Below are 27,238 nucleotides of genomic sequence, written 5' to 3'. Positions count from 1 at the left end.
GTTTTAGCAGTAAACAAGTCACTGCTTTAGTCATTCAACCGTTATTTTCATTCACTTTAAAAGCAATATTCTTTATTGAATAATGTAAGGATAGTTATATCTTTAATCTGCTGGGGTGTTGACTCCCAAAATGTGAGGCCTAGATATTAATTGTGAAAAAATATGCAGATTCCCAATTTATATGGCATTGGGATCACTGCCAGATGTAAAACTAATTCATTAGGGAATAGATGAGGGATGTTGGAAAACAAAGAACAGAAACCAGCACTCCCCAACCTCCCAACCCCAAACCTGCAAGGTGCAGGAAAAAATGTCCATGGGATCTGTAACAGCCCATGCATGATGACAACTACCAGAAATAACTCTTTGCTCACATGCTACCCTCAAGAACACAAACAACTCTGTGTTTGAAACACGTCCATTTCCCAAAAGCTCTCATTCACTTTCTCACTGCAGGAATCATTGCTGGATAGAGCCTGCCCATGAAGGACACTCCAGACCTAGATAAATATCTCAGCACTACCATGGTAAGGCAGAAGCTCCTATACTGTTACCGCTTTTAACAGGCAGGAAACAGATTACAGTAAGAAAAGGGGACACAAACATCATCCCCTATGTATACCCACATCAGCTATTGCTGACTGTGGTGGTAACTTTCTGTATGGGGACCAGAGATAAAGACCATTGCACTTTTTTCACCATCACCCCCAAAATAACTGACAAGCAGTTAAACAAATACCAGACGCTCATCCATTTTTAGTTATTTAAGGCAAAGTAAGTTTCATCATTGAGCGTAGACTTTTCTGGAAAGGGTAGGATTTTTCTCTCCTACATTTAGCTACCTGGTCGTGGGGCTCATGTGAGCTAACTGTCTAGCTACCATTCTGTAGCCAATGAACAGACTTGGGCATATCCAGAAACTGATTCCCCTTGCTTACATGAGACATCCTTCATTGGATGAAGGTGACCCTCTTAGCTTGACCTAATGCCTAATGTTTGATTTCCTATAGATAATAATTCCCTAGCTAAATTCCCATCCTTATAATTCAGGCTGACCTTTAACAAACAAACAATCACAAAAACAAAAAATCAGCTGAAATATGATTCCAGAGTTCTGATGCATTTCTGGATTCACTAAGGACTCTCAGTTCTGTAAAAGTGAATTTTTGCAAAGATAGTACTGCGTAGGTGCCACTGGCTTCAAACAGCAGCTGTAAGATTCTGAGCCCTTGCAAAAATTAGTATATCTTCTTTATTAACTGGGCCACTACATTTTCCAAAATTTTCTAAGAATCTCTCTATGATGTAAAAATTAGCAAGAGCATTTACAAATAGATATGGCAGAAATATTTTGCGGGTCCTACACTGCTCAGTTAGATTCTGTAAGGTGGATTACTGTACTCTTGGTCCTTTAGCAAGGATGCATATTAGATACGAGTGTCCCAATGCAGAGAAGTCATAAACTGCAAACATTCTGCAGATGAGGACAGAGCTATTATTTGGCTACAGACACAGAGGAGGTTGCTGCTTCCGATGCTGAGAAGCAGCTTGATGTATGTTGGCAAGATGAAATTCTGCTCTAATTCCTCTATGCTTTAGTTTGGCCTATCAGAGGAGCAAGCAGGAAAGCAGCCTGTGGCTGCTCTTCCTAGAGGGATGATGCAAGCTGCTGCACACTGTGTTTCTGTATGACCACCACCTTCAAAATATTTCTGCCAGCTGCCACTGGAGAGCACAAGTCCCCAGCACTCTGGACCCTCAGCACAACAGCCTGTCCATCATTTAAATTCAGAGGTGGTAACAGTCTTGCAAAGAAATCAATACATTTTAATAGGTATTTGCTGAGGTTTATTAAGTATCAAACAGAACTGAAACATCCATTTATTGTTTATAGCTGCTGTCATTTCTGCTTGCTTTTTTTTTTTTTTTTTTTTTAATTAACGAAAGCAGATGTGAGTTAGTCACTGGCAGACTTCTCATTAAAATGATGTTCGTTGCTTCTTTTGTGGATTGCACAGGAAGGTTGCGATAAACACTTCACTTTATGTCATCCATCTCATGCTGCTGTTGTTACTAATGAAATACTAATGCTCCGATAATGCAGTTGTATCTTTTATTTACCTCTTAGGTTTCAATGTTATCCACTGAATAAAAACAGCATTTGGAGAAACAAGTTCCACTGAGCCATGACAATTTATTCCAGCTGAAGATCTGCCCCCCTTCCTCCTGAGGTAGACTTGGACTAGAAAAAGGAGCTGTCTGGCTAATACAAGCATAATTTGTAGCCATTGTCAAAATAGTTTTTATTCTCATCCAATGCAAACCTCAGGCATTATTACAGGGTTTCATGGAACAGATGTTCTTGAATTTGCATAATGACAGACAGACTGCCTTTTCTTTATGAAAGGTCACTAAAAACCAGTGCTACTATTCAGTTAGCCCTGCCTTCATTAAGCAATTTGAGGTCAAAACTGCTTTGTCTTCACTCACTGTTTTCACAACTACTGCTTTACATACTTTAATCAGATGAAACTGCCACCAAACCATTGGCTTATGTCACACCACATGGTTGTCTAGCTTCCCTTAATTCCTAAACTTTGGGCATTCTTGTATGATTGTTCAAAAAACAGAGGGGCAAATCCTTAGCTGTTGTTGGACAGAGTAACTGTAGTGACATTGGTGAAGCCTCCCTGACATATGCTGGCTAAGATAACCAGCTCTTCAAGATAACATCCCAAAACTGTGTGCTCAGCCTCAGTTTAAATACAATTCTTTATTTACTATTTTTTGCTTTGTTTTGTTTTTTACACCAGAAAAAGAAATAAATTTGCATCAATTTTCTGAAAGAATCACTATTTCTCATAAAGTGGATTTATATTTAGTAGCATATATCATGTACAAGCAAGCTAAGCTATTTGAAACGTTTGTCTTCTTTTGTTTGTGATGTATGGGCACATCAAATAGTTGATGGGAAAGTTTTACATCTTCTACATCTAATGTCCCAGTGACAGATAAATTCCATAATGGATATTCCCAAAGAGAAGTGCATGTTTGCCTTCAAGGCAAAAACTGAACTTTGCGTGCTAGACAGCATGCAGCTGGAGGGTTATTGAGAAAGTTGATAGGCAGTGAATGTCCTTATGGAAGTGCACTGGGAGGGGCAAAACCAAGATAAATGAGCTTCATTGCACTACACAGTACTATCAAATCATGCTGAGATGCCTGAGAGAGGAGATGGAAGCTCTTTGCCTAAGTAGGACGTGAAAATAATCACAAACTCAAACAATGAAATTCCTTGAATGGCCAAATAATGGAAGGCTAATCAGAATCATTAGTAGTCTCACTTATTGCTGTTTTTATCTAGAATTTTTTATTTGGCTCTGAGTGGCTTTGCAGCTTTCCCTGGAGGTTAACACATTCAGGCACACTGGACAGGAACAGGAGCAAATTTAATGTGCTGGTCTAAGAAAACACTGTACCAGCATCACCTCCTTCCATGCATTTACATATAACTCACCTGACTTCAGTATCGATGTTTACAATGACTTGTCAGGATATGAAGCTGGGAAGAAAGGGTTCTTTTAGTGAATTTAAGCTTAAAGCAGGCAGAGCTTTAGATTTCAGTGCCACTTGTCATCCAACTAAGCCATGCCTGGAATTGAATTAGAAGATTGCTTGGAAGATTGTTTGAATAGTGAGGATGGTAAGGAGAAATGAATGGCTGGGGAAGGGTGAGAAAAGCATAATTCAGAGAAGAGAACTTCACTCTGAGTCTCGCTAGTGTGAACTTTACAAGTCTAAGAAGTGAAGACCTATCAAAAAGGGTGTTAAAACAGAAAATCTGATCTTTGAGCAAAAAGCATCATTTTCAAGTCCTCTGAGTGATGCACGATCATGCCACAGATTTTACATTTGGACAAGAAAAAAACAGCCGAGTTATTTGTACTTCTTTCTCTCCAGAGTTACACGGGGAAGGGAGCTTTATGTCCTCTCTGCTGCCTTTTAGCTTTAAAGGTCCATGTAAATGCAGCACAGCCACCTTATCTGAACACAGAAAGATCACAAAAGAAGTGAGCCTGACCTTCATGTCAGGAAGTGTGACAGATGCCCACAGACACCCTGAGGTGTCTGTGAGGCTGGCATCTAGGCAAAACTGGAGGAGGATTGATGAACAGTGGAAGAGGACTGGACATACAAAAGAGTAGATGTAGGAGTAGACCAGCCTAGCACTCCACAGGCAATGTCCTTGTCTCTACTGGAAGTACAGCAGGAGTGATGGTTCTTCCATCCATGTTCTCTGCAAAGCACAAGTTGTTATTTGTTGTCTTGCTAAAAGGTCAGGCTGTAGCAGGAGTTATTCAACCCATGGAAAATGTTAGTATAAATTAGTATAAATTTGGCCTTTGTCAAAAAGGGGTGAGGACATATCTATTTACAAGACAATTCCAAGAGTTCCATAACTTAAGCAATGTGTCTTGCTCAAAAATATATAAATGTACATTAAGCCAACCAGCTTTTTACTCACTTAGCAGAATTTTAATGTGATATTATATAAGACTATTCTACAGTTTTACAGTCATTTAAGGATAATTAGCACAGTTCTGAAATGTATGGCTGTTATGACTATATTCCTTAAAGCAAGTACAGGTTACACTTGTTCTTCAACTACAAGTTGAATTTGTTTGTGCTACTAATAAAATAGATTCCAATAATAGATCATTGGTTTGTATGATAAAACCGGAGGTGGAAAACCTCAGGATTTTCTGGTTTCTGATTTAAAGGGCTGATATGGGCAACTGAAATTAACTTCAAAGTTTTAGATTAAATTACCATTGCCTATTAGATGATGAGCTAGTTTCCTTTCAGTATCTGTTTTCTGATATTTCTTTTCTATTAAAGGTCTCTTAATGAAGTGCAAGATAGAAAGCCTATGAGTACCAGTCTTCACAGATAAAATGCTTCATGACACCATGTTTGTAATTAGTATCTTCTGGCGGGTCAGCCAATGCTATTGGGGATAAATATATATATATATAAATATTTCAAGACATGGCTTTGGTCTGTTTTTAATGTGAGTTGACCTAGCAGTGAATATTATCTGTGTTTATAAACTTTGTCATCCACTCTGAAGTCCTTTTGGTTACTGTAATAAAACAGATATCTCATTTCAGAAATAAAACTCTTATGTAAATGAAGCCTTTATATCGATTAACACTTTGTGAACAAAAGGAAATATTCTTCTGTTTCAGTGAACCCATTCACATTTATCACTAATGAATAAATTGTTCTTGAAACAGAAGCACAATCCCATAATAAGGTACATCATTTGCAGCATGCAGAACATTCTGTTGTGTGAAAGAAAAATGCTAAGTAAAATAATCATCTTTATTATTATTACTATTTTCTTTTGTAGATGATTCTTAAAAGTGACAAATATAGATGAGCATTTGACAACAGAGGAGGCAAAAAGCCAACTCCAGACAACTGTGGTTATAGTATCTTGTTGAAATTATTCCTAACCAGAGAAAATCACACACACACAGACACAAGACAGCCTGTATTCTTTTATTCCCTTAATATTTAGATCTGTCTTCTTTTGATGCCTGAAACTGGACTCTAAACTCATTTTCAGGCTAAAGATACCTAACTTATGAGTGCCAGAGTAATTCTGTAGAAATTAAGAACTGCACTGTCCACTGGCAGAAGAAAAAGGAAGTGAAAACAATTATTTACATTTCGCCATATGGCAGATGATCTCACAAGTTAAATCCCTTAAGGGCAAATATGAATTTAATTTTCCAGTGGCTATAATTTTTCAGGATATCTGCTAACTTTCAACTGCCAAATTTGTGCCTGTTTTCCAAGATGTCCCTTTGAAATCAAGCCCCTATAAAATTGCTTAAATATCAGAAATGTGGTTTTAGACACACATGTGGAGAGTCTTAGAATTTACTCGTAATGCACATTAAGATCTAACTTTCAAGTGTATTTTACAGTTTACTGCAAATAAGATTTACTATTTAAAATGTAACAACAACAACAAAATATTTTCATCTGAAGCAAGGTCTTTTGCCAGTAGCTTTGGAGGCTGAGGAAGATAGATAAAGATTTAGCATAACCCAAAATTCATCAGTGAGCTCTTGTTGAAAATCAAAGGTTTGGAGGGCAGGAAACTAGGCAACAGACCTGCCTGGTTACTCATTTTGACAACAGTGACAGTAGGTATTCAGATGGGAAATAAAGATGTCACATCTCAGCATTAAACTCAGAGGGATATAAAAGTCATTTAGTGTCATGGTGAAAGAGACGGAGAGAGGGAGAAATTCCACTGGAAATGCCATGCCACCTGATTAAGGATGAGATGTTTTGCTGGAATATTTGACAGAAGGCTGGGGCAGGGTGGGGGATAAAATAGTGAAATGGCACTAACACACAGGTAAGAGAATTTTAGCAATATGTAGGTATAGCCAAAAGTACTTGACAAAAATAAATAAATAAATAAATAAAATAATCATGTACATGATGCTAGAACTGGAAAGTTTAATTTCAAAGAATTTTTAATTGCAAAACCAAAAGTATTTACATCTTCCACTTCCGAGCTTGCAGTTGCATTTTTTTTCAGGCACCTGAAAAAAAAAAAAAAAGTACAAAGTATTTTGGGCTTTATGCTCATTTCCAAAACTTTTAACATAAGAAGTTAAAACACGTTGTTTCTAGCATGCATGGAAACTTAAACTGATACAAATAGGAAGAAGCGTTTGACGTATAAATTAACATTTACAAACAAAGTCGTTTTAAGACTAAGTTGAAACATTTTGAAAATGAAAAACTCAGTACCCAAAGTATTTCAAATTCAGATGTGTCTAGCAACTTCTTTGTTTATCTCAGTATAGAAAATAAATAAATAAATAAATAAATAAATAACACATTCTTGAATCAAGAAAAAAAAACAGGCTAACTTGCCATATAAAATTAAGCTTAACTAAGCCTGAATACAAAGAACAAAATCAAGCTGTGAAAGCCCTAGCAGCCTAGTGTGGGAATGTTCCATGTATAAACGTAGGACTTTTGATAATCTTGTACCCAGTTTCCAAGCTGTTTAGACTAAAACCACAAATGAATTGTGAGCATGAGCTTCATCTGAAAAAGCAAAGCTTTTCTAAGGCTACTCAGGTCATTTAAACAGTGAGTGATGTCCAAATGGCAGATTTCTTCTTCTTTGAAGGAGTCTAGATTGTGAAACATAAAAGTGAAAAATCAAGAAAATTGTCCATTTTTCTAACCTACCTTCTGCAAATTTCACCTATACATTGGCAAGTTTCTAATACATTTCTTAACCCGTCATTTCAAATTCACTTATTAACATCTTGAAGGATGTCTTAATATATTGATAAGGGAGCTCCTCCTACCTTTAAGACATTTTTTGTCCAGTCCATGCTCAATGGCAAAACAGCCCATAAAGAATACAGAATTGCAGCTGATAAAGCTGAGAATGGCCATCATGTCACATTTTATCCCCTTTCTGGTTCCTTGTAACTGTTTTAACTGCTCCCCTTGGGGAGCTGAGATTTTCTATGTTCGCTTACTACCAGAAGGTCAGTATTTTTTGACTTGTCCTAAAGTTTAAAAATGACCCTGTTAGTCGAAATAGCTTTGAGGAAAAATATCTGTAGTCTAGTTACCTTAAAGAAATTTAAAAAAAAAAAATCAACAATAAAAAGAAAAATGAGCTCACAAAATAGAGGTGTTAACACTAGAGCTGAGCAAGCTAAAGAGTGTAGATCTTCCACTGAGCTCTGGGCAGGATAGTGCATGTAGAGGCAGGTACAGTGTCGCTTGCTAATATTGCTTTGAATTATTAATCACACTACTTATCTGGGTGCATCTTGAGACTGCAGTTAGGGAAATACCAAGTTCTCTCCCCTAGCCTTTTGCAAAACTGAAACCAATAGAGAGGAAAGCTTCCTGAACACCCACCTGGGCAACATAATAAAAGATAACTCTCCACATGTTAAAAAGAATATGACGTCTGATGTGAAGGATTGTTTTTCATTGTTGTTTAGCATCTTTTGGCTAGATATGTTCTCCTGACCTATGGTGTGTAGTGCATTTTCCAGTTCCTGGTGTGTGTCAACAACTTGTTCTTCTTGCAGTTGCTTCAGCACACCAGCAGAATCCAGAAAATTGTCATATTCTTAATGGCTTTTAGCTGGCTCACTAAGGTCTAAGCACACAGTCCCCAACATGGGAATAATCTGGCCATGCACTAAAATCTTACAATCACTAATCTGTAGAAGGAAGTCTAATGTTATGCTGACTGGGAAAGCTGTCATATCTCTGTGATAAGAACATGCATCTTTAATGTATCATGGATAACATGATACCACAAGATTCCTTTTATTAGGCTGAATATGAAGAAAGCATAAATATGCTTTCTTAAGCAAAAGAGTGACTTTTTTTTTTTTTTCCTGCGTTCTTTTGCGCACACAGCCTGCTCCTTTGTGAGCAGGGTTTGCTACTCTGGCTATTTCTTCCCTACGTCCAGCTCTGGCAGGGACACTGACTTTTCCCCTGTCTTTTTAATCAGATTTCTCATTCTTCATCCTACCTGGTAACAAAGGCTTTTAGGCAACTATTTTGTTTCATGCCGCCATGTTCATCTTGATATCATTCAGTAATGGATAGAGAGATTTACTTTATGAAACTTCATAAAATGTGAGATGATGGTCCCCATACAAAATTATTACCATCTTCCTTTAAAAGAAGAAAATCAATAACAAATTACTATGGACAGAGGTGCAAAAACACATTAGGTAAGTGCTTTTAAATATAAGTCATGTTGTTATTGATCTACTGATGTCTGGCAGATTAAATTGCAAAATTGAAATTTCTGTTCATGTCTTAGTCAGTGTTAACTATTATCATTTATCAAAACCAAGCCAAAAAAGCCCCATGCACAACAAATAAGGTAGTGATTATTCTATAGCTGTATCAACAGGGTTGCAGTGTAGCTACTTTAAACACTGGTAATGAAAGCATTTTCAAGAATTGTCTTGTCTGATAAAAATATACAGAATCATTGCAGCCATTTTGTTTGCTGAAAAAGTTAAAATGTACTGCAAGTTACTGCTGAATTATTGCTACTCAGGAAAATATATATATATATATATAAACAAAAAACACAAATCAAATTCACTATTCCTGGGAAGAGTATTTTACTCCACATATGAAAAAGTTGAACACATGTCTTTATAGACAGATGCACACACTGGGTTTGCAGACATGATTGTGAATTGAGTAATTCTTCTGGTGTGACAGCAACAAAGCAGATCATTAATCTACTCATCAAAGAGCCAGAAGGTCTTCAACTACACTCTTCGCTTATAGCAATATTTTGTTCTTTGTTACCCTGATCTTCAAAATAAAATGGCTGAAAAAATGGCCAGAAGCTAAAAGATCAAACACTGAGCAGGAAGATAAAAGCAGAACAAAACTGAGTGCAAAGGATAATCTACTCCAACATGCACAAGAACAAGCAGTCCCTGTATTAACGTATAGAATAAGTTGCAGTAGGTATTGTTTTCATTATGGTAAATCCTCTGAGACCCCTCTCTTGTTGCATGCTGCTACTGGCCACCAGTCCCTCTGGATTCAGACTTACAGTTATACAGTTTTAAAAGCAGCAATATACCATCAGTCCCACTGGATTCAAACTTGCAGCTGTACAGCTTTTATAGCAGCAATATAACTTCTTAAACACAAAGTGTCACAACTTACTAGTGACTATTCATGTAAGACAAGGGCCACAAAAAAGATCTTAAGATCTTAAGATCAAAATTGAAGATCTCAAAGCCTTCATTAAATTGCTGCTAGTCCCCAAAGCACATAAATACCTACGTGTCTGAAGTCTGCACCATTAATACGTTTTGTAAATATCTATACTTCTTCTACTTGGGGTCCTGTGCATATTCATGCAAGCCCCAACAAAGCTAAGATGTTTAATCATCCAGTTTGGAGACAATCTCTTTCTTTTTCTTAATCTTCAAATAATGGCTCAGGCTATTCATACCCCTAAGTCAGAATCCCAAGACGATGTAGGCATCTTTCCAAAAATGCGAAATAAATTTCAAATTTGTCCCTGTCTTCAGAATTTTCTACTTTCTTGCTCACACAGGTTGCCTTGCTGTTTTGTAGATTCCTCCCTGAGACACTCGGGCTTTTCTAGGGATCAGCTGGATTCTGCTCAAGGGTGAGTGCTTCACTTTTAGACAACAATAGGACAAAACAAATAAATGCCTAATTCCCTGAGAGAAGCAGATCTTGACATAAATAAAACAGATTTTATGGGGGGGGGGCCGGGGAGGAGGAGGGTGATAGCAGAATAGACATAGGACTTATGTAAAAGCACAAAGTTGTTGCCAGGGACAGGTAAGAATCCCGAGTGCTTTGGGGTTCAGGTCTCATTCAGGTGATGCAGTTACATCTCTTAGTGGCCAGTATTCAAAGGGAGTTGACTGAGGAAATGAGTTACTACAGGAAACAAACAAACAAACAAAAGGTAAGCAGGAAGTCTTGATTCCATGGAATTTCAACATGGCTCTGGTTCGATCTTCAAAGGTTACTTGTTAACACCACTTCTTGAAAAATATGGATTAATGTTGGGCACCTAATCTCTAGCAGATAGTCCTGTAATCTATATCTTCAAAATGAGTAAAGGCAGATGCTTAGTTGAAGCTGAAGTGAGAGTAATCTTGGTATGTTTCATCCTCCCCAAAATCTGGCTATTGTTTAATAATGAGCTCTTTTGGCATTGGAAGCAGTCATTTTGCTCTGAGTTATATCCTACCACTACGTTAGCATTGCTCTACTGACTTACTGCAGCTTTAGCAGTTTATTCAAACAGCAAATTTGGTCCGATGGTTTAAAACAAAACAAAACAAAACAAAACAAAAACATTGTTTCCTGATAATTTATAAATATGTGTGATTTGGAAAACAATTGAATCAGTTAACTGGAAAATAATTGTGTAATTTTTGTGTACAGTACATGCTGAATTCTAAAAATATATTTTATGTGAAGATGTTGTTCTATTTAAATCACAAAATAGATTTAATTTATTAATATAGTTTATGCAAATATGAATGCCAGTTTAGCAGAAGACATAGAACATAAATGAGAAAAAAAATCTGTCCTTATATATTTGAATTCACAGAATATATATGGAGATGATTGCTTTGATATATTGTGAAGTTTTATTTCTCACTTTATAAAATTGTGCTGCACTATACAAAGAATAAATAGGTCATAATGGTGCCTAGAGACTAACTTTGACAATCACTGCAACCTTCACAGATAGTAGTGCAAAAATATATCTTTCATAAACAGAAACTTATGTTTCTGCTGACCTACCTGAGAGATTTACTTACTGTGAGTTTTCTTCATTTGGAGACTTTGTGATGTAGCCAAAACAGAATATGTTTTTATGGCAGCTAAGCCCAAAATGAAAAGTTTAATATATTCCCTATTTGACAACATATAGTTTTAGGAAGTACAAGTTACCTCTGCTGAAGGATAACAAGTTGGGGAAACGTACTCACTTTCAAGTGGCTGTTGCTGTCTTGTAAACTGTTTTTCTCTGAGGCTCAAAAGACATACTGAATTTCATTTTAATCAGTCATTCCAATTATTATTTGGATACTGTTATAGACAAGTGAAAGAATAAATCAATATTCACATACCCAAATATATATATTTAGCTATGAATTGCAATGTTCCAAAGAACCTTTAGAAAATAATTAACAGATTTAAATATTTTGAAGAGGAATAGGTTCTCACCTAATGAGCTACCATCATGCTGTGGGTGATGAAATACAACTGTCCTGTAAAATGAGGTTAAATACTGCAGGGCAGAAGAGACACAAAAGACACTAACCCACCTAACAATATGATAGAAGGAGAAACAAGTGTAAAACTGCTATATAGAATTCTTTACCTTTATAACATCTCCTTTGGAGCTAAGCTCCTCTTTCAGTTTGCTGTCACACGAGTTTCAGAAATCAATATTCACAGACCATAAAATAATATGAATTTTAGCATATGAATCATGAATATTTAATTCTTCTTTTTCATGTTTTTTTCAAGAACATTTGACAATTATTTCACAAGACAGATTTTTCTCTAAGTAAAAAAGAAAGCCTGCAACAGCTGAACTCAGATATCTGATGACTGCTGACAGAAGTGTTCAGGGATGCTCAGACTGCTATGCAGAAACGTTAGACGTGTCACTTTTCAGTTGTGATTCTGGATTCACTAAAAAGGCAACTTGCAACATATAGATACCAAGCCTTACATATACCTTACACGTATGCATATGTACATAAGGAGAGTAAGACAGTTTCCAAGACTCATAGAAGCCTCCCCAGAAGATGACTGCTGCTACGCCGAGGTGCAGAAGCTCTTGGCCCGACTAGGGGATGGATGAGGATGGGTGAGAAGTCTGCAGTGTTTTGACACCACTTGCTGCCTCACCACTCCAAGTGCTCCAGTCTAGCTGAGGTTAGTGTGAAACCACTTGTAGGGCAAAACACCTCTACAATGTGAAGAGAAGGTGCTGCTCCTGCAGGAGGTAGTGCAGCAGAGGCTGCTGCTTTGAACTGAGTCTTAAGGCACCATATTTCTAATGATAGCTGTATTAAAGACAGAGTCCCATGTCAACTTTCAGGGCTGTGTGGGAAATGTGAGCTGAAAATCCATCTCCTTGGGTTAGAAATTTCTGTTGAGATATTGAGAAAAGTTAACGAATGTAGGAGGTGAACAAATACTGTCCATTTTGGTGCCATGTTATAAAATAAGTCTGGAATTACAGGCTGGATTTTTGGTTTGGGCTTTTTGCAGGTACAGAATGACACTAAAGGCTACAAAACTATATTAAAGCTGATTCAGATGAAGCACTTTTATAGCAAACTGGCCTTTCAGTTAGCATGAGTAGAAACAGACCTGTGTATCAATTATTTTTGAAGCGCTGTGGCATAAAAGGGATGACCAGGGAGTTGGCCTAAATGCCAAGCTGGGCAAGAAGAAACTACATTAAGCTTTATGAAAGCAATTTTAGCCAGTCAAACAGGAATAAGGAAAACCTCGGCGGAGGCAAAGGCTGACTTACAATCTTTTTCGACCAAAAGACTGTTAGAAAGCTGTTCCTGCCACAGTCAGAGGAGCAATGCGGCAGCTGCAGGCAGGGCCAACACTTGCTGAGGAGGTAGGTTAGCAACGATCCTTTGCCACTCCTAAAATGACACATTGTTTTATAAGATTCACAAATTCATCCGAATCTCATTCTGGGGCCCTTGAGGTATTGTACCATAAAACACCCTCAGTGAGTTAGAATAAATTGATATTGTCAATATCCATCACCTTCCCTCTCCACATGGTATGTAGATAAAGGAGAAAATGACAATTGCAGTCATCCAGCTTGATCTTCTGCTGAAGGCAGGCTGTAGGACTGCCCTGAATTCTTAACATCTATGTGAGTTTTTTATTATAAAAACTGCAATAGACATCCATTTGGCCCAATATATTGTTGTTTATTTGTATTATTGTCATATTTGTAAACTATAACTGCAATAAGGTGGCAGGCAGTTAAGAAGTTATGGTTGTGAGACTTCTCACCTAACTTTAGCTACCTACAGTTTAATATCTGATTTAAAGTGTAGTCAATGTAAAGGGGTAGTGAGTGAGATGTCCAGAGACCAATTCATGTTATTCCAGTCTTAGATGAGTGAGATGAATCATCCTCTGAAAGTGTCTCTCTCTATATATTAAATGTACAGGAGTCTGGATAACTAACAGAAATGAGATTTTTAGATTTTAGAAGACTAATGTATGATGGAGTCTTGCCTAATTTCCTAAAAATTTGCAGTCTAAATGAGTCAGAGAGATGAGAAGTGATCTGCCTAGTGTAACACAGTCACATCATAGGTGATTCTTCCCAGCAGGGGCCCACTCTGCCCCTTCATCAGGTTTATCAAAGAATATCATGTAGTAGGACCTTAGAAGCATAATAAAGAGTCCTGAAATTTGTCACCTGTACAGTTCAGTAACAAGATAAATAATTAGTTTTCATAAACATTTATACAAAATTTTCAAATACAACTTGTTCCTTTCCAAGTAAAAGAGGTTCCAATTGAATGAAATATGGTAATTTACCAAGTTTTCTGCAACCTTTTTAAACCTTTAGTTTTGCTACGTGGGGTTTTTAAAGTAATTTCTAAAAGTTCCACTTATACTGGCGATGATGAAAAAAGACTTAATTAATTCCGTTCTGACACTGCAGTCATCCATAGCCAATCCACTAATTTCATTAAATTATAAAAGATTTCTAGAAGAACTTATATGTTTACAGTGAATAATTACTGCTGGCACTCTGCTTTCTCACAGAATATTTAAATATAAAAGTACAGATTTTCACTACAGATGACAACCTCATTGTCTCAAGACCTCATCTTATGCTTAGTAAAGTAAAAAAAATAAAATAAAATAAAAAAATAAAAAATGTCTCATATTAATTCCATCAAACTCTTCATGATTCTTCAAAAATTTCATTGTGTTCCTTATCTGAAACAAATCACAAAACTTAGGGTGCTAAGCTTACAACACTCTTGCCTGGCTCCTTAAAATGCACTTAGTCACCAAAATATAACTTAATTTTCAAATAAAAAATAATAAATATGTATATATATTTCTCCTTGTTATGTTAAATAACAGCTTTGCCAGACAATACTAATGTCTCTGTAAAACAGAGAATTCTGTATTTGCTGAATGTGTCATCAAAATAAATTTTCAGGGCTGATAAACACAAGATTGAAGAAGGACGTCAGAGATCTAAAATAACTTTATACAGGCACAAAGGTATCTTATCAGCCAGAATGGATTCTCCAGTAAATATGTGTGCTGAAGACATAACTCCATTAATAAAAACAAACAACTTCCAATAATATTAAACAAAGGCACAGAAATGTTATCAAATGACTGATAATATTGTATAAATCAATGATGTGTCCTTGTCTGGAATACGATGTTCAACAAAAGAAACTGTAGCAAAAATAGATGGGCTTGCATGGAATATGAATGAACAATGTTACAGAAAACATGGAGTTTGAGTACACAGGAAAAGAATGGGTAATTTAATGATATACCAAAAAGAAACCCCACACCAAGAATTGTTGAAAAGGTATATCACTTTCTGCCTTACATAAAAGAGGAATTCACTCCAGGTGTATATTTCTGTAATGCTTGTTTTCTGCACATCCTCTAACCATTTAGTTTCTGTTAGACTTCTTGAAAGAAAAATAAATTTAATACATTACGTAAATAGGGGAAAAAAAAAAAGGAAAGAAAAAAAACATACAAATGTCATTTGCTGTTAAGGCAGCTTGTTTTTATCAGTGACATGGCTTCAATGGGAAGTTTCAGAATTGCCTGCATTGTACACAGTTTACAGGTTGGGTTGTTCTGTAGAGACTTTTTAGATGGGGGTAGAGAAATTTTCAGGCAGGGAAGAGAAGCCTTGCTCTTTCCCATCTTCTTTTCCCTCCATTAAAAATAAAGCAGTAGCATTCTGAGCTTCTTCTTCCCCATATCTGTGTAGGTCTGAGGAGTGCTTTCAGGGCACCTTTGGAGTTTTGAGGAGGAGATCTTCTATCTGATAATCTAGAAGAAATATTGGTCTGAATTAGTCACTGGTTTGTTAAGCTCTGTCAAAACTAAGGATCAGTTGCAGACCTCAAGAGACAATTTGTTACTTACTCCTTACCAGTAAATGCTTGCGTGCACGTGAGAGGTGTCTGAGAGCACGTAGCTGGCAGACTCATTAGGGAGTGTGCAATCAGATCTTTTCACTGCTGTTTGCTCTGACAGTCTCTGTGGTCTGAGCACACCAAACGGTGCAATGATGTGTTTGAGCTTATGCTGGTTTGCTAATATTGGCTAAGTAAGTATCCAGACATAGAAATATCACCATTCATTTGCTTCATAAACTACATGCCAAGAGTAGTTTGGAGGGTATGAGCAGCACAGAAGAATTCATTACAGCTCTCTACAGTGTTCCCTCCCTCACCTGTGATTCACAGCTCTTGTTTTTGTTTTCTCATTCCCAGCAGCCAATTTAGAGATAAGTGACCTCTGACCCAAATAAAAGCCACTATTTCTAGCTGTTTGATGGCATTTAGCTACAGTCTTGTGCTGTTTCCCTCAGGCAAGAAGTCTCTGGGCTCTCTAGTAAACACTGCTTGTTGTCTCCTGAGCTCTCTGGATCTTGCCTACCTACCCTGGGGATACCAGTGGGATCCCAGTCTTTGTCCTCCAGCATCTGATGGAGAAGGGCAGTGACGTGGATGTGGGGGCAGCAGCAATCCTGCAGAGTGTGCAGGAGTGCTGTTTGGCAGGCAAAGCCAGAAACAGCCTCAGACTGCCTGAGACTGGTGTTGGACATCTTTCTTTCACTGTAGGTCCTGCATTTCTGATAGTGGGTACTGCCACTTGCTGAGGGCTGCACTGTAAGTGCACAGCCTGAGAGAGCACATTGCCATGACAGGCAGCGCCATGAGCCCCAGGGACTGACTGACCGAGTGATGCAGCTTTAGGACATGTCTTTGCTGAAAAGCTGCTGGTTTTTATACACACATATATATGGGGAGGGCACTTAGGCATTTTTTGAGGGAAAGAAATTCTTCTAAGCTTGTATTTTATTTTTAAAATAAGGAAAAACTACAATGTTTTGGATCAAAAAACAAGTTAATTTGTCAAAAAGGGCAAGGCAGCTCTCCTTTATTATAGTGTCTGGACCTCTGTGGTACATTTCATGAACTCAGAGGAAAAGCTGGAAGGAAAGCAATTCTCTCACATAGATACACAGCCCATGATGTTTACAATAAACTACTTAGCTAGCTGGGAATTGAGCTTCTCCCTCAGGTAAACAGAGATGATAGCCAGAGCAGGACAAAGTATGGATTTGGACATTCCTGTTGGATCCAGCCGTACCCTGGGGAATAAGATGGACCTCTGTAGGATGTGAGGTTCAAATAGTGGATAGCTTTTAAGCTGATACCAGCCCCACCATCTCATACACATTACTGTAGCACACACATTACTGTTTCAGCAATAACTGAGAGCCAGACAATCATTAATTTCAGAGCTGGAGCACTACTTGCTGTTTATCTGCTGTCAGGTTTATTTGCTGTCAGGTTTCTCTACTGCCGTTCTTACAAAGCTCAGAAGACACATATGATGGTCATAAGTGATGGAAGTGAGGCTTGAAAACTCCTAGTATTAAATCCATTCATTCAGTAATCCACTTCTGTAATACTGTTTTTGAAAACAGTTGGCGCTTATGCTTTACATCTATAAGACGTATGGCATTTACCCACACAGTAGGCCTTATTGGTCACTGATAGTTGCACTGCAGAGACAGAGAAATCAGTTCTCAGGGGAAAAAAAAATGCTCATGGAAAAATGTGAACATATCTGCAACAGAAAACAGAACAGAACACGGTATTTTGAAACCTTATATTTAAAAACACAACTGCAAAGGCAGGAAACATTTTTTTCATGAAGAACCAGGGTAGAGTTTTTGTATAATATTTTTCTTAATAGTATTTTAAATACTATTTATTATATTTTACATTATTAATTTTTTCTATGTGCCTTAAAGTCAGCTGGGAACTATTAGGAATTATTTATCAGAGTTTAGAACAGTAATTAAGTTGAATTGTTTAACATTTTTTGATGATTGGAGCTTTGACCTGTGTTCTAGGAATGAGTCACCCTCAGCAGTCAGAAAAAAAAGGTGGTGCTAGATATAAATATACAATATTGTCTCATTATCTTCCTACCTCATTATGCCAGAAACTCATTCATATTTCAGATATTAGAGTTTCATTTCTATAGATTCTAGACGTGGTGTTTAGCTTTCTTTGACTCCCTGATACTTTGTTCTGTTACACAGATAATTGCAAAGTATGTGAATATTTAAATGTTCAGGAGAGTCCCATTTGCTGGCGTGATGTGCTCAGTCCATATTGATTTTATTGTAATGGAAGAGCAGAATTACGTACTTTTGATGACACACTACATTGTTTTTGAAATTTTTACTTCTCTGTTGTTTTTATTGTATGTCTGTTTAGTCTAAAGCAAACTCATGTTGACTGAAAGAATATGGCAAGTTGTGTAACAATAGTCAGTATCCATGGCAGTTTCCTAATTTGTGTAATTCTCTTGCCACACTGGAGCATACAGAACTCTTCGTTTCTTCTCCCACCCCACCTAAATGAAATTTTTAGTACTTGGACTTCATTAATTTCTGAGGATTGAATGCTTGACTCATCTTCAAAGCTGTTAATAGATTTAGATCAAAACTTTCCTAGCATAATGGAGGGAGTAGTTGAAAAACTGAACTTTTCAAAACCAAAAACTCCCAATCTTTTTTCTCTATTTTTTAAAATAAATTTAAATATAAAAAAGTATCCTTTTCACGTATGTATTTTCTTTGATCTTCCTCTTCTTTCCTCCCTTTTAAAGGTAAAATGGGAGAAGACAGAAAAGAGGGTAAGAGAGATTAACTTAGAAATAAAAAAAAAAGAAAAAAAAGTATAAAGTTAGACAAAAAGATGGCAAAATATATTTCAAAATAATTCTCTGTCTAATATTGATGAAAATTGAAAATGAATGCCTGTCTTCATTATTTGCATAAATTAATGAGTGATTTTTCTGATAAACATGAATGAATTTTAAACTGTTACTGGATAACTTTTTTTATTCTTGTTTTTCGGACACAGTGGCAGGAACAGGGTGATCAATTGATCATCAGATACTGGTTTTCTATACAACACAAAAGAAGGTGGAAATCTGATTGTTTTGTTTTGAAACAAATTGACAAAGAATCCTGAGAGCCCTAGAGTGTTCCATCTTGGCCTTTGTCTAGAACAGAATGTCTGCATTTTCCATTGAAAATAGCCTCTTTTTTTTTTTTTGTGTCCTGAGACAGCAACCTCTGTTCTTCATCAGACCTGGCTTTTTCACATCCAAGGCTGGCCAGCTCTGCTTTAAAGGCTGACTATTGGACTGCAAAATGATAAACACCTATACTTATTTGATTTTCATCTGCTAATATCCTTTTATTTTTTAAAAGGAGAAGGTTTCTTCTTGTATTGTTATCTCATAATTCAATGTAATCTCATAATCCTTTGGACAGTAACGAGAGCATTCTGCCGGTTACTTTATTTTGGCATGGTTTAGAGATATATGTGAGTAAGAAAGGACTTCTGTCTCTTCATCTGTTTGCCCCACTTTTTTTTTCTTTTTTTCTTTTTTTTTTTTTAAATAAAGGCCATCTGGATTTTATTTTGCACTGAAGAATGTACAGCATGTACAGAATTTGTTTTCCATGTGAGAGACAGCATTCAGTTACGACTGCTTGGATTGTAAGCCTGCAAATGTTTGTGGCAAAATACCTGGCTTCAAGTTCTACTTTCTAAAAAGAAATGTGAGCTAAGCCTGATCTTAAGGATGAAGTGTGGGAGGGGGGCTGATGGGGGTAGGGAAATGCCATGTTGGAAAGCCTACGAGTTTCATATAACCCACATTCAGCCATTACTGCACTGCCCTGAATTTTGCATGCCCCATCTAAATAACATGTAGATTCTTATAAGCATGTGGCAGTTCTAGTGAGAACAGATCAAAACCTCAAATAAGACATGTAATGGCTTTAAGCCAGGGGAAGAAAAAACTGAAAACCAACTTGAGGAAAGTACAAATTTAGCTTGTGGTGTACTGTGTACTCAGTGCACGCTGTCAGAGAGGGGTGTGGTTCGTTATTGTGAACTTCTCGCCTCAGAATAACAACTTTCCCAGCTATCGCTGCTGTAGTAACTATTGCCATCGTCATCATTGATCAGAAGGAACATCTGGGGTCTATGAGAAATATCATAGAAATAACACAGATATGATACATTTTTTGCATCTGAATCGCTTGGACACATACACTAGCAAGAACTTTCACAGAATATTGAATAATTTCTTGAAATGCTTTTTGATTCAGTTTTAGGACTATCATATTTTGCCCCATACCCAAGGGAGAATGATGAGCTACTCTCGCTCCTCAGTAGATTAACAAGGTTTCTTCTCCAGGAAGTTAGGGAATGTAGACACCAAGATCAGTGAAGCTCTTATGTGACCAGGCTCTTTGTACCTTGAGTTTTCAAGGCTGAAAAATACTCGTGATGAAGGGGGAGAACATGACAACACTTCTCTTATTCACTTGGGCTGTGCCATGCTCCTGGAAGCGCCTTGCACATGATCCTCTATCAAGCTTTTGAACAAGGGATCAAGTTGTGCTGGAGTACCTGAGCAATAGGCCCTGGTTCAGTCTGGAAAATTGTTTTATACCTGATAATGGCCAAGGAGTTTGCATCCAAACTGATCTCTAAAATAAAGCACAGTATGCAAGTTTATGTACTGGAAGGAGAGAGGGACTTTTTTGACGTGTCCTTGCTCTCTTGACCTACTTCAGTTCTATCCAAGCTGCATTCCAATGCTATCCATGTTAACTAAGAATTAAAAAGGGAAAGGGAAAGGCAAGGCAAGGCAAGGCAAGGCAAGAAGGCAAGGCAAGGCAGGGATAGACAAAGCAAGGCAAGGCAAGGCAAAGGCAAGGCAAAGGCAAGGCAAAGGCAAGGCAAGGCAAGGCAAGGCAAGGGAAGGGAAGGGAAGGGAAAGGGAAAGGGAAAGGGAAAGGGAAAGGGAAAGGGAAAGGGAAAGGGAAAGGGAAAGGGAAAGGGAAAGGGAAAGGGAAAGGGAAAGGGAAAGGGAAAGGGAAAGGGAAAGGGAAAGGGAAAGGGAAAGGGAAAGGGAAAGGGAAAGGGAAAGGGAAAGGGAAAGGGAAAGGGAAAGGGAAAGGGAAAGGGAAAGGGAAAGGATGTGGTTCAAAAAGAAGCATTTAGGCATTTCAGAGGTGGAACAAAAATTTCTAAGCTACATGTCTTCTGGATACAGTCGAACAGTCCTGAGAAGAAAGTCGTAAAGTCTCACAAAGCAGCAGCAGTAAGAATGTGGAAAGCTGAACTCTCTTACCCTGACTCCAGTCACTTCTGTACACTTCCTACAAGCTGGGGACAGCATTTGTTTTGATTGATTGCAGCCCTTCAAAATCCAATTGTTCAGTATAAAACTGGTGTTACTCCTATAATCAAGAGCACTTCTAGAGTCACTTCTAGAGGAGGATTTAATTCATTCTGAGATAGGTGTCTGGAATAGATGGGGTTTGTAATAGTCTGGACATTTCTTATAATGGAAATCTTGGCAGCTAGCAAGATTTAGTTTTCTAAATGTTAAGGAGTCTTCTCTCACAGGTACTCACAAGATGCAGGACCTACAAAAGAGATTAGGAAGTTCAGCTGTTTTTGATTATCATTTCTTTTGCTTTTTTCAAGTGTGTATCAACCAACTGCTTTAAAACCTCTTCGTTTTCTTTCAGCTACTACTGTACTTCACTGACATACATGTTTCACACACTGTTCATATAGTTTGTTTTTCAAACTCATAAAGCATTGGTTAACCTTCCTTCAGTCACAGGCAGAATGGAAACATGTCTCCCTCTATAAAGTATTTTCATTTCTCACACAGATGATTTAATACATTGGCAATCTACTATTTAATGTTTTCAGTCACTTAATATCTATTTTATCTCTCACAAATATAATCACATATATAATCACAATTTCTATTGGGTTACATATTTTAAAGATATGTTTGATCTGTCCTTGTGGTTCGTTTCACAAAACTGCTGCCAAAAAATACTGAGGCAATTTGTGGGAAGCTACAAAAAGTTCAGCCTGCACAGTCTGCTTCCTTAGGTCTAAGATTATATTTTGGTTTTAAATTCAACCAGTGCTTACTAAAATGCCATCAATCAAGATAATAAATGAATTTTTTAAATGTGATATGTTCTCCAAATGGAATTTTAATGAGATATTAAAATATACTTCATAGCTCGGGTTTTACACAAATATCTTAATGTCAAATATCTTAGTGCCATAAAAAATATTTGACTAAGTCAAACATATATATGAAGGTATATGTGTTGCTGTAATGGAAAACATCTTTACTGATGGAAGATAAAAATAAATTTATTTATTCTTTCAAGTACAGTGGTTCCTGTATAGAAGCCACCTCCTTTAACATTAAACTCATCTCTTAAAAGTAAACATTAATCTGACAATGACTAAGCTAGTGAGGGTTTTTGCTTATTTCTGTGAAGAGTTACATGTATTTAATAGGTTCACTTTCATCTTATCTAGCATTATTAGCTACTCCTACGGGCAGTAAGATTTTAAAGAAAGGCACTCTGGTTTTCTATGTCTTAAAGCAAATAGGCTCTTCCTCTTATGGAAACATCGCTTTCCTCTAGTCTGCATGCCTAATAGTTATAATTAATAATAGCAATCAATTACTTGTTTCAAGGCTGGTGTCATTTATGCATTGGGAGCATTCACAACCTGCCAAGTGTTGAACTGCCAGTCTCTCACAGGCCTCCCATTCCTGTCTGTGCTGGGGCTGGCTGCCAGGCTTGCTGGCTGGGTCAGTGGTCGTGCACTGAGCCAAGCTTGCACAGCAGCCCCCGTCCTGCTTACAGTCACAGAGGGTATTTAATGGGGAGCCCATGTTTGATTCAATCACGAGGGAGGAGCTAACTGCTACCATCTTTTCCCCACTGATTATAAGCTCCAATAGACAACTGTGGGAACTGTACAGCATCTTTCTGAATGCAACAACTTATATCGCAAAGAGATTGTAGAAATCATATCAATCACTGTGTTTACAGTTGTGTTCCTCTTGAGAAATGAAGAAAGTAACCACGGGAGATGTTCCAACAGACAAAAGAATTTTCTCCACCAGCAAGTAGACTTGTTTTGTCCTCCTTGTGCAGTAAAAGCTCTTCAAAGTGCTTGCTAGGTTTGTAGTACTTCCCCCAGTTTCCCCACATGTTCTTAAGAGTCTAAATAATGCTGTAGGAAAAGCTAGGCAAGAGTTTATGTTTGTTTATGTACAAATAAGTTAGTTGAAACAATATATTTTTAAAAATCTGAAAATACAACAGTTTCAGTGAATCTTTGATTGGGAAAATGAGCTCTCAGAGAGAAGCTGGAAATTCAAGTGGGTAAAGAAGGGAGGGGGCTGAAATAAAATTTACTGAAAAACTATTTAATGAAATAAAAAATAACTTTGTGATAGGTTATTCTTTCTATGTGTGAAAAATCAGAGTTTAGATCTGTGGCGGGAATCGCAGAAAATTTTTCATTCTTGATTTGGGAGTTATTTTTTGGTTTGATTTCTTTTAGCTTAGTTTAGGGAGGGTAAGGGTTATTGTTGGTTTTCTTCACTGAAAACCTAACACTTAAGTCAAGATTTTGTCCTAAAAGAGAATAGGGAGCGGGAGACAGACAGACAGAGAGACGAACCAAGAGAGACAGAGAGAGAGAGGAGAAGAACAAAAAAAAAAAAAAAAAAAAAAAAAAAAAGCCTCATACTGGAAAGTTACATGGGACAGGAAAATCATTTCCTGCTTAGCCCAGCTAGCAAGAGCTGGCAAAAACTCCACAGCTGCTCTGGAGTGTCTTCCTGGTACTCAGAGCTAAACACATCAGAAGGAAAGGAACGCAGCATGAGTAACACGATGAATATTCATGTCCTGGATGTGGGTCTTGGAGTCAGCAGAAGTGAGCTACTGCCAGATGTGAGGGTTCAGCCCAGACGAAGGAGACTTTCAAAGAATCCTGCGGAAAAACTGTTGTGTTCCTACTCACTGAAAGAGTTCATGTCTCTTTTGGCTGATGACTCATTAAAACAATTTTTTGCTTTAAATTTAAAAAGAACACAATTGGGTCTAGTGTGTGTGTGTACGAGATTGTAGAAGTGAATGAAACCAACTGGTGATCACAAGTAATTATTTTTCTTCATCCTTTGAGATGTTATGAGATGCATCTAACCTGCTTCCCCCCCCCCCCCCCCCCGTTTTTTTGTTTTTTTTTTTTCCTGGTACTGACACAGTCCTGCTTGTAACTACTATGTTCAATAAAAACTTTTTACTCACTTTCTTTACTGCCTCCTTTCTATTTGTCATTAAATTGAGAATGTTTTCAGGCTAATCACAACAAAATCTCAGTGAGTGTGTTAAGAGCCCTGTAGCTGGCCTCGAGCAGCTGCCACATCTCCATGCATGCACAAAGGCAGCCTTGAGCAGGGCAGGCAGCAGTGGGAACCGCTGAGCCACCTCCGCCTTGCCTGGTGGAGCTCTGCCTTCCCCCTTTCCTCATCGCTTCCTGCCCCCGCCACCCCCTTCCAAGTGTGTGGGCCTATAAAGTACTGGCAGTCCCTCAGTTCATTGTACGTCTGGGGTACATATTATTTATATGACAGTAGCTGCAAACAGCTCCAGTTAGGACAAGGTCTTTTCTTTTTCTTTTTCTTTTTCTTTTTCTTTTTCTTTTTCTTTTTCTTTTTCTTTTTCTTTTTCTTTTTCTTTTTCTTTTTCTTTTTCTTTTTCTTTTTCTTTTTCTTTTTCTTTTTCTTTTTCTTTTTCTTTTTCTTTTTCTTTTTCTTTTTCTTTTTCTTTTTCTTTTTCTTTTTCTTTTTCTTTTTCTTTTTCTTTCTTTTTCTATTTTTCTTTTTCTTTTTCCTCTTCCTCTTCCTCTTCCTTTTCCTTTTTTCCTTTCCCTTTCCCTTTCCCTTTCCCTTTTCCTTCCTTCCTTCCTTCCTTTCCTTCCTTCCTTCCTTCCTTCCTTCCTTCCTTCCTTCCTTCCTTCCTTCCTTCCTTCCTTCCTTCCTTCCTTTTTCTTTTTTTTTCTTTCTTTCTTTCTTTCTTTCTTTCTTTCTTTATTTATTTATTTATTTATTTATTTATTTCTCTTTCTTTCTTTCTTTCTTTCTTTCTTTCTTTCTTTCTTTCTTTCTTTCTTTCTTCTTTCCTTCTTTCCTTTCTTTCCTTTCTTTTTCTTTCTTTATTTCATTTTTTTCCTTCCTTCCTTCCTTCCTTCCTTCCTTCCTTCCTTCCTTCCTTCCTTCCTTCCTTCCTTCCTTCCTTCCTTCCTTCCTTCCTTCCTTCCTTCCTTCCTTCCTTCCTTCCTTCCTTCCTTTTCTTTTTCCCTGAACTTTGAGCAAAGAATATAAAGTCTTGGTTCTGAAGAGATCACAGTCATGAACCATGAGAGTGGCTATAGCAAAAAGAGACTAGGAAGTGGGGGTTAGATAAAAATACCAGTAGAAAGTCCAGATGTGTGTCTGCTATTTAGAGCTGCTCTAGCATAGCATTTGGTTAGGGCTTGCTGCGTGGTACCTGAGGAAGCCATGGGGACTCCAGGCTGCTGAATGCCACCATGGTACTGCCTGTAGGCAGGGTCTAAGACAAAGCATTCTGGGCCTCCTGGTCATCCTTTCTCATTTATCTCTGTAACGGGAGAGCATGAGAAAAAGCAAATGAACAAGCACAAGCTTGGCTTTAACCTCAGACCTTTTCCTAATCATTTTTAATACATTTGGTGAATTTTAACATGCTATGCTAATATTTTCATACAAAGCTGGAATCAACATCAAATGTTAGAACTGTCTGATGTGTGGTATCAGGAATTGTAAGCAGAATAAAGAGCCATGCTTTGTCTAAAAGTGCTGTCCATGGCATTACTCTTCTTATTCTGACACAACAGGTAGGGAAACGTTTGAGTAGCTTAGTCTGTAACTTGTCAGACAAAATAATCTGTTATATTACCTTTGCCATGCTGTTTATCCACATGAAGATAAGTGCAAGTGCCAAAACAGAGCTAAGTTGTCTCAGGGAAAAAAAAAATAGAATTTAGGCTTATGATTTGCCTACATAATCATTTCAACCATTAATAATGGTTCCAAAAGGCACATATGTGGCTGAAATGTAATCCATAGATAAATAGTTGTTGTCACAATGAGGACCTTGATTTTCTCAATATGGTGTTCTACTTTCTACTGGTAACAAAGCAGTACATCTTTGAAAAACAAAAATATTATTGTTCATAGGTTTTGCTAACCTTATTGGGGTAGTTTTAGGGTAAACTGAATGAAACTTCTAAGAGAAGCCAATAGGCCACCTATAATGACAGAATCAAAATAAGAACAAGAGGAAGTGCAGTTATTCAGTTTGCTGAAAACCTTGTATGTGTATACACTACTGCAAGATTAATCAGAAAAATATATATATTCTTGCAACATGATCAAAAATGTGATTTAACTGGCATAATAAATACTTCCTGTAATTCATAAGCTGAAAAATTCCTGGAATACAGATTGCTCATTAAGGACATATGAGAGAAAGTGAGGAAAATGACTTGAAATCACAGGGTAAGCCTGATGAAACAAGTGCCAATAGAAAGTGGACCAAACATGGGAACTAAAATGGAGGACAAGGCTGACCACCATGAACAGATGATCAAGAGTATAAAGCTTTATACAAGCTTCCATCAAAAGATCAGGGTCTGCCTGGGGGATTTTAATCAGTCATCTTTTCATTGGGAAAATAAAACAGCAATATATGGACAGGTGATAGTTCTGGGTGTGTTGGAAGCAGTGAAGGAGAGGAATTCTAGTAGGACAGGACAAACTGAGGATAAAAAGTTGATAAGTCACTTAGGTGAAAATCACCATGAAACTGTAGTTCAGGATCTTTACAAAGGGGAGGATGGGAACAGCAAAAACACCAGTGAAATTCAAGAGGCAGAGTTCAGTACATGCAGAGGTTGAAAAGATAAAATCCCAAAGTTTACAAGAGAAAACTGAAAGATGAACAACAAAAAATGAACAACAACAACAAAACAGGTAAGGACTGCAAGCAATTTCTCAAACAATTTTTAGGACTCAGATACAAGCTGTTTCAACATGGAGACAGAATAAAAAGCATAGAAAGAGCCATACCGGCCAAACCTTATGTTGTTCAATAATCTCAGAAGTAGTAGCGGCACAGTAAGAAAGTGGAAACTAGGCAGAGTAATAAGAATTAATATGAAAGAAAAGCACAGACGTGGGGGCAAGAGAATAAATGGCACTGTATAGAATGAGTAAAGAGAGATGAGTCATAGTCATTTGGTAATAAAATCAGTAGTAAGAAGAAGAAAAGGTGATGAATTAAGAAAACTCAAATGTTTAATTCCTGTTTTGTTCTCTTCCT

The sequence above is a fragment of the Anser anser genome (assembly GCF_964211835.1).
Source record: "Anser anser genome assembly, chromosome: 1".
Classification (NCBI taxonomy): domain Eukaryota; kingdom Metazoa; phylum Chordata; class Aves; order Anseriformes; family Anatidae; genus Anser; species Anser anser.
Note: the sequence above shows the minus strand (reverse complement) of the source record.